Raw genomic sequence first — 9,389 nt, 5'->3', positions numbered from 1 at the left:
AATCATATAGAAGAAATCATATTAGCACTCAGATTGCCTTAAGAATAACAGTAAAGGTGGGGCACCTGGGAAGCCTAGCTGGCCAAGCACCCAACTTGGTTTCGGCTCAGGTCATGATCTTAGAGCCCTGAGATCGAGCCCCGCTGTCAGGCTTCAGGCCCAGTGTGGAGTCTGCTTGAGATTCTCTCCCTCTCCCTCCACTTCTCCCTCCCTCTCTGCACCCCCAGCTCCCCCATGCACTCTCTCTCTCAATAAGAAATAAATAAATAAATGAATATCTTAAAATAGAAAACACTATGGGGTGCCTGGTTGGCACAGCAGTTAAGCATCTGCCTTCGGCTCAGGGCATGATCCCGGCATTATGGGATCAAGCCCCACATCAGGCTCCTCCGCTATGAGCCTGCTTCTTCCTCTCCCACTCCCCCTGCTTGTGTTCCCTCTCTCGCTGGCTGTCTCTATCTCTGTCGAATAAATAAATAAAATCTTAAAAAAAAAAAAGAAAAGAAAACAGTAATAGTAAATGTTTTGTCTGTCTTAAGTGCCCACTATGGCAAATTTTAAAATACAGTTTATGCTGGTAAGGACATGTGAAGGGCACACTTTTGTAACCTTTTAGGAGAAAAATTTAGCCTCTTTGTCAAGAACTTATGATGTTTTTGTTTTTGTCTTTTTCTTAGTTGGGAAAGTCCATCATCTACAAGCCACTTTGAATAATTTGAAATAGAGAGATAGCTTTCTGCTCACTAAGATGCTTTTCTCAGATTTGTTTGAAACAACCTAAGTTTCCAACAACATGGGGATGGTTAGTGAAATGTGACATATTCACTAATTGGAACTTTATTTCCTGGTATAAAATGCTTTTCAAAATTTTATAGTGAGATAAAAAAATTCTTATATTAAGGTCTAAAATTTACATATCATTGCCACAACTAAAATACACCATACATAGAAAAAGCCTGAGCGGGAATATTATTCAATCTAAGAATAGGAATAAGACTGGAAGAAAACCCACCAAAACATTAACATTGGCCTTATTTTTTATTTGTTTTGTTTTCCCAATTTTTAGTAGACCCCTGCAATTATGTCTCCTCTACTCTTTTGTGTTGAGAATTTGTGACGTGCTCTGCTTCCCTCTCCACATTCCACTGTGATGGCAGATTGGATCAGGATGGATACCTGCTTCAAGCTGGGCAAATTGGATTCTCTCTCCTGGGAATTTAAAATCAAGGAGTCAGTTTGTATGCCTGCCTTGGATTGAGGGACATGTGATTTTTGGGCTGGAGTTTCAGGCATCTTCTCCCACTTGCACAAAGAAAACCAATTTTCAGAAAACTAAAAAGAAAGCAGATAGACAAAGAAAAAGACAAGAGATCGTGGGATCCTAGAGGAAAAACTCGTTCCTGAGGACTTTCTAGGTTTTAGTTCTAGCCCTCAGGAGGCCTGGCTGAATGCCATGAGACATTCTTGTGTCCTTATAATGTATTATTATTATTATTATTATTACCATTTAAAAATTTTTTCTCAAGTCAGTTTTTGTTACCTGCAGTCAAATATAAGGAAATAAGATGCCTCTACATTTGGGTATTTAAAAAATATACAAAATGAGTATGCATTACTTCTACAGTATTATAATAAACACAGTAATTTTTATTATTTTTGAAAAACAGATGGGTATTAAGGAGGGCATGTGTTGCACGGTGCACTGGGTGTTATACGCAAGTAATGAATCATGGAACTTTACATCAAAAACTAGGGATGTACTGTATTGTGACTAACATAATATAATAAAAAATATTATATAAAAAAAAGAAAAAAGGTAGCTATTTTATCAAGCACTCTTGGTGATACATTGTTTGTAAGTGTGAGAAGCATAGGTCATTCACGGCCATAGAATTACAGTGCTTCTTCCCATCCTGTTTTACTGATTTTTTGGGAAGTTTGATAATTTCATTTGACTGTAACATACACTAATTTGTTATTTTAAGAAAACCTAATATGACAAATTTCAATTTAAGGTGATAAAGGAGAGAACCATCCATTAAGGCGGGTTACATCAGCCAGTACACCTCACCTATGCCATTGTCTGACCTCCATCCCTGACTCTTGGCTGGGTTAGACAAAAATTATGTTTGCCACCAGCACACTGTTAGAAAGGCTCATGGATAAAAGCACTGATGACTGGATACGTTGTTCATAATGTATTATTCAATAAAAAATACAAATTATAATCCTAATCACACTAAAAATTATAAATATATGAAAAAACTTGGAAAGAGATATACCTTAATGTTAACTGTAGTATATATGAGTTGTGGCTTTACAGAGAATTAAAAATTACCTTTTTGTATATTTTTGTATCTTCCAAATTTTTTACAGGTGTATGAGTTTTGTAAAAGTTAAATTTTTAATGAAAAAAATAATTACCTTAGGCACCAAAACAATCTTATCAGGCTTCTCTCCCATTTGTCAGGTATAAGAGTTTAAGAAAACAGTAGGAAAGGAGGGATAGAGGTTGGGCTGCCTTGGATGCTCTGCCCATGGGATTTGGGCCCTCTGGTTACTCTCTAAGGGAGCATTTATCAGGAGAAAGGGGACTGGGATATGTTCTCAGTCCAGAGAATCCCATGCTTAGAGCAGGTAGTAACTGGGAGCTCTGGCTTGGGAGTAAGCCTGGCTCTGCTCTTTTCTGTGTGTGGCCTTGTGCTTAGCCTCTGTCTCAGCTTCCCGTTCTGTACGGTACGCAGCCCCCTTGTGAGGTTGTTGAGGGCACAAGACGAGATAGTATCAGTTGCCTAGCAGAGTCACTGGCTCATAGTAAGTGGTCATAGTGTTTTCTATTATCACTGCAAGGTAACAGATGCAAATCGTCCATATGTACTCCATAAATCCTGCATGTCCACCTGCCATTCCTCAAACACATTGTCCATATTCTGAGCTCCATTATTATTATTTTTAAAGATTTTATTTATTTGAGAGAGAGCAGGGAGCCTGATGCAGGCCTTGATCCCGGGACCCTGGGATCATGACCTGAGCCAAAGGCAGATACTTAACTGCTTGAGCCACCCAGGTGCCCTGGCCTCCATTATTTTAGTTTACACCTGACATGTTCTTCTTCCTATAATTCCGTCAATTCTAAATTCAGTGCTTCTCAATTTTCATGCCTATAGGAATCACCTGTGGGTCTTGTTAAACATGTAGTTTCTGACTTAATAGGTCTAGGTTGGCATCCAAGATTTTGAATTTCTAACAAGCTCCCACATGAGGTCAATGTTGCTATCCAAAGACTGCTTTTAGTAGCAAGAACTACGAAGGTCCTGCTGAAATCCAATGTCTGTGTAAAATCATCTCCAATGTCTCTAGCTAGAATGTCCTCTCCTTTTGCTTTCAAAGCACATCAATTTATACTCTCAGTTTGGCACTTACCGCATTCAGCCTGCTTTGGTGCACTGCGGTACGTGATTGTGTTCATGCCTAACGAAGCTCTCAGCTGAAAGCTGTCAGCACCAGCCCGGTGGTATGGGTGTGGTATTCCACCAATAATTGTCTAATGACCGAACTGAATGGAAAAGAATGAAATAATACTTTAAAATAATGTTGTGTTTTACATGAGTATTCACTTAGAGATTGTCGACATAAATCAATCTAATTAGTGGAGATAGAGTAATGTTGTGAATATTTTCAAATGGTGAATATCTGTGAATTTTTTTTTCTTAAAAATACATTATCCATGTAGAATTTAGGGTGGGGTGATATATTGGATAGGATGACAAAGCCAATCTGGGATGATATAGCTTCTACAGATAATCAGATGAATGGGTAATAATTTGTTTTTCAAACTCTGAGTTTCTTGGGTCATGGTTTAAAAAAAAAAGCCTCCGAGTAAACCAGAGGCCAAAGTTGGATAACCTTGCATACAGGTTGGGCATTAATTAGGGGTCATTGGGGTAACATGGACTCACTCTGTTGAGAGTAATTAAGGAAAAGAATTTGTAGGAAATGAGGGAAGTGCAGTGGAGGTCTTTGTTGGAGGAGGTCGTCAAGAGGTTGTGACCTCTGCTTGACCTTCGGGCTGAACCTGGGCAATCAGAAGCTCCTCATCTCCTCCCCTGTCTCCTTGGAAAATATGTTCTGCCTATTGTTGCCACAGTAGGAGCCATTTCAAGGGCACAGTCCTGAGAGAGCGATGTGCTGGGGAGACCAGCTGGGTGGTACATGGGACGGAATCCTGTTAAGGCTTCTATACAAGCTTTTAAGATGCTGGTGCGCAGCTGCAGAGATCTACTAGTCCTGCGGACGCCCAAGACAAGCCTGTAGGTAAGTTCCCTTCCTTACTAAGCCTTCCACCTACTCTGGAGTAAGTAGCCTGCCTTCTTCTTCAGTCTCTCCTTGCCGTCCATGTATGGGGGTCAGTTTGTGAACCAACAATCTACTGTCTGTGGTATTTGCTGGTGGCTGGATAGCCGGTCTGCCTGTGGAGCTGGTTCAGCCTTGTATGGGCACCTCCTGCATAATTCTGACTTTCCTTCCCCAGAGCAGTTGGCATTTCATTTCCGGAGGACTTTCCATTGTATTTTAAAAATCCAATCAATACAAATAGAAAAGAAACTCCATTTTCAGTAACCTTTCCATCGCCTACCACTCATGTCCTTAGGGAAACCTAAAGAATTTTCATCAGTACTCTAAAAAAGTAGATAGTTGGATATACTGCAAAACTTTTCAACCCTTGACTCCAAATCCTCACCACTGCCAAGACATTCTTATAGAGAAATCATTTGGGGAAACTTAACTACTGTTTTTGTGAAATGGTCCCTGCGGGGATGAGGTTTATGCCTAACTTTTTTTTTTCTTTTAATTTAGTTTCTGTATCTTGTGCCTGGTATCCAACATTAGTTACAGAATAAACAGTACTTTCCAAAGACTGACAGGGTCAGCTGCCCTGGGAATGTGGCCGGTGACCTCCCTGACAGATTATCGTCCTGCAGGCTGCTTCCAAGTCAGTTGAAAGGTAAGCATTCTTTCTGTGTAAGTGAACGCTGCTTTGGAACACGGTTCAATTTCGACTGATAAATCTGAAAGTATATCCTGGGCACGCTGTCTCAAAGGGCATGGAGCTGTTACTTTGGGGGCAAAGTGATTTGTCACGTCAACACAACCGCAACAGCGAAGCTGCTAGGTTTAGGGGAGGAGTGAGCTACAGTGTTGCATCTTGTTGCTTTGATTAAGCCCTAAAGACACAGGAAAACTTCCATCCAGAACTGGTTTCTCAAGTTAGAAACATACATTGTAATTCTAATATTCAAAAAGTAAAGCCTTCCATTTCTGAGTCCTTTTTCCTGAAGTCTTATCAATTTAAGTTGGCTGTTGTCTTCACTCCTGAAACAGCAATGGTGTGAGTGTGTGTGTGAGTGTGTGTGTGTGTGTGTGTGTGTGTGAGAAAGAGAGACAGAGACAGACAGACAGACACTACCAGGAAGTTTATCTACTATTCAAAGGATCTGGGAATATAGTGAGCGCTCCCAAATACAAGAGCAAAACCTTATTCAGCTCACACATTGTGGATGTCCCCATGAACAAGAGAAAATGTATCCTAAGTCTCTCCAGAATTGTAGATGCTGAGTATAGAATAGTGGAGAAAATGGAACGTGCTGGAATTAGATCCCCAAGTGGTTTTAATCAGCTTGTATGTTATAGACTCTTGAGGTATGGATTTAGTTTTATATCAGAATTGCTGTTATTTCTAAATCATCATCAGTGTTGCTAGTAGTTTTTTTTAACCTCACATATTATTTTTCAATAAGTTTTGATAAAAGAGTTACATTTTTCAGATGCACACATTCAAAAAGCTAACACTTTTCAAAGTTCACACAGCTCTCACTTGATTGAACTATTTTCTAGTGCTCCAAATGAATGCTCTATCATCAAGAAATGATTTTATAAAGAAAATGTCTCTTCCCGGACATTGACTAAAATGTCTTTTCCACAGTCATTTTTAAAATATGGCCCAGACCCAAAATAAGGGCACAAATAGTATCAGAAGAAGTAAAAAAAATAAAAAAACAAACAAACAAGAAAACATCATATTCCAGTAGAAAAGGTTTATGTTTGACTGAAGAGTGGTAATTACAAAGGTACAAATTTGTTAAGCTGTTATTATCATAATTATCGTATCCTGATATTTTAGGGTTTGCTTTTGTGTCCACTTGGCAGATTCAACTTACAAAAATGTTTATTATATAGTGACAAATTCAACTTTAAAAAATTCCTCTGTAGACATTATCTTTTCACAAACTGGGGGCATGTACCGTAACTCTTAGCATCGTGTATCTCTGGCCTGCAGAAGCGAGAAGGGATGCTTACAAGTGGTGATGGGGGGACATTACAAGTCTTCCTTTGTTTGTGTCTTCCAGGTGCACAGACAGATGAGAAGACAAGCATCAGAGGAATTTTCCAGAAGAGTCAGCAGCTGCTGTTTGAGAGTTTACAGTTGCCAAACCTGATAAATAGACTCAGGTAGGGGTGCTGGGAAAACCAGAAAATTCTGGTGACCAATCTCTGCATTTCGTTATTCACTGCTACCCCCACCTGCCCAACCCATTTGACAATCAGACAGAGCCTTCTAGAGACATGGGTGTACATTTTCAACCGGGAGCAACACCGGTAGGTCAACAGTTAGCTGTTTGAGGTCCATTCTTGGTGTTAGGTCTATGCTAGATTTCCATTTGTCTCTCGAGTACCACAGGGAACACATTTCCAGTGTGGTTTTGGGGACAGGCCTGTGCTGAGCGTAGTATCCTGGTTCACCAGTAAATGGGTGTGGGGCTTACATGGGCTCTGAGCGGACTGTGGCGAGCGTGAACCCACCCATGTCCTGCAGACGCTATGCGGAATGATAAACCCGTATAAAAGGCATTCACTGTCTCAGAAGAGGATGTCATCTTAATAAAAAGGTCTTTAGCCTTGGAGCACACAGTGAGGAAGGTTCTCAGTTGTCTACACCAGGCTTTGCGGAGGGTTATTTTTTCAAAAGAAAACAGCGTTTGTTTTCATGCCTTGTGGGTGTCTGCCTACCTTGTGAGGTTTCAGAAGTAGAGCATCTGTCTGCTTTTGCTGTGGAGACGAAAGTTCTTGAAATGGCACGTGTGGGGAAATCACCATGGAAAACAAAACAAACTGTATGTAAACCTCTGACCCTGTAGACGAACAAGCCATTTTAATAGCTGCAAATTCGACTTTCCCCCAGTTTTTGAATATAGGCGCAAAATGACGAAATCTGAGCCGCCGAGATTTCACCCTCTGTAAGAGGCACACGGCGAGGATGCGAAGGAATGGAAGAGATGCCAGTGTTTTGACGTAAAGGTCCTTGGCTGAGGGTCATTTGTTCCACTTCTGAATGGCATTCTTGCTGGCCTGCAGTGGTGTAGATTTTAATTTCCTGTTTGGAGTAACCTTACTCATGTTTCTGGGAAAAAATCATAAATTTCCAGCTTAGAAAGGAATTACAGATATTTCTGTTTTTTTTTAATAATAGCTTTATTGAGATATAATTCACATACCATAAAATTCTCTCTTTTGAAGTGTACGTACAGTTCAGTAGTTTTGAGTCTATTCAGAGTTACGCCATCATCAGGACTAATTTCAGATTGTTTTCATCCCCTCCGAAGGAAACTCTGTATCTGTTGGCAGTCACTCCCTCCTGGCCACCGTCCATTATCTTTCTGTTTCTATGGAATTGTCGGGTATTCTGGATGGTTCATATAAACCATCATACAAAATGTGGCTTTTTTTTTTTTTTTTTGTGACCAGCTTCTTTTACATATTGTATTTTCAAGGTTTACCCCTGCGGCGTATATATCAATGCTTCATTTCTTTTTATTGACGAAAAATGTGCTGCTGTGGGATATTTCACCCTGCTTCACCATTCACATGTTGATAGACATTTGTGTGGTTTCCACTTTCAGACTGTTATGAATAAGGCCGTATCACGAACATTTTGGTACAGGATTTTGTGTGGACGCATGTTTTTGCTTCTCTCGTGTACATAGCTAGGAGTGGAATTGCTGGATCGTATAGCTTTCTGTAAAATGTTGAGGAACTGCCATGCTCTTTTTTTTTTTTTTTAAGCTGTACTTATTTATTCTAGACATGAGAGAGGGTGCTTGAGATACTGCGAGTTGGGGGGAAGGGGAGAGGGAGAGAGAATCTCAAGCAGACTCCCAGGTGAGCGCAGAGCCCAGTGTGGGGCTCGATCTCACACCCCGAGATCATGACCTGAGCTGGAATCAAGAGTCGAACAGTCCACCTACTGAGCCACCCAGGGGCCCCACCACACTGTCTTCTGAAGTGGCTGTTCCACTTCACAGGCCCACCAGCCACGGAGGAGGGCACCAGTTTATCCACTTGCTGCCAATGCTTGTGATTGTGATTTGATTTTAGTCATCGTACTGGGTGTGAAGTGTTATCTCATAGAGGTTGTGATTTGCATTCCCCAATCACAACATCTTCTCATATGCTTGTTGGCCATTTGTTTGTCTTCTTTGGGAGAAATGCCTCTTCAAATCCTTTGGCCATTTTTAAACCGGGTTGTTTGTATTTTATATTGCTGAGTTGTAAGAATTCTTTATACATTTTGGGTATAAGTCCCTTATCAGTGGAGTGATTTACAAATGTTTTCTCCCACTCTCCGTGTTAATCTTTGTGCCACAATCATTCAGACTTTGATACTATCTTCGAACTCACTTTTTTTTTTTTCTAGATAAACTTCACATGGTCCAGGGAAATAACGGCTCATACTTTAGCAATCATCTGCTTGATGGCAGACGCTGGGTTAAGTTCTTGGCACACATTACCACATTAATTTTTGTTATAACATTAAGTGTTTGGTATTATCCCTTATTTTAAGGGAAAGGGGACTGAAACTCTGAGAACGAGTTTGCTCAAAGTGACCCCACTAGACAACTAGAAGGTGGCAGAATCTGCAAATGAGTCCCATTCTTCCTGCTTCTCAAAGTCTGTTTTTTTCCTCCTTTACCCCAGTAGTTAATTGTTTGAGTAACGTAAGTGAACAATCAATATTGTGTTCATCTGTAATATGATTTGTGTTGGGTAAATGCATTTTATTCCGATTTCCTACCAAAACTCATATGAATAACAGTGTATGACAAGTCTTAAGTCACATCCATTTGATACATTTCCCTCTTGTCCCCCCCCCGTCCCCCCTTCCTCTCTCTTTCCTCATTTTTTTTTTTTCTTTCCTTCCTCTCCCTCCTCTCCTCTTTCCTTTACAAAAATTTATTTGGTCCTTACTATGTTTAAGTGTCCAGATAAAATGATGCATAACTCACCCACCAGTGCTTGTACTACAGCAGAAGAGACAAACCTCAAATGAATAG

The 9,389-nt window shown here is 40.3% G+C and overlaps 1 long non-coding RNA gene across 1 annotated transcript; it reads left to right on the top strand.

Annotated features, from left to right (window-relative positions):
* Positions 1-3,977: 3,977 nt before the first annotated feature.
* Positions 3,978-6,512, top strand: LOC148107513 (uncharacterized). The gene is made up of 3 exons (XR_015722260.1): positions 3,978-4,314; positions 4,858-5,005; positions 6,408-6,512. It is a non-coding gene; the product is annotated as an uncharacterized LOC148107513 (long non-coding RNA).
* Positions 6,513-9,389: the final 2,877 nt, after the last annotated feature.

This window comes from Ursus americanus, chromosome 29 (assembly GCF_024610735.1).
Source record: "Ursus americanus isolate L20-20 chromosome 29, mUrsAme1.1.p, whole genome shotgun sequence".
In the NCBI taxonomy this organism is placed as follows: Eukaryota; Metazoa; Chordata; class Mammalia; order Carnivora; family Ursidae; genus Ursus; species Ursus americanus.
The sequence above is the reverse complement of the archived record's forward strand: the minus strand, read 5'-3'. Positions and strand labels throughout refer to the sequence as shown.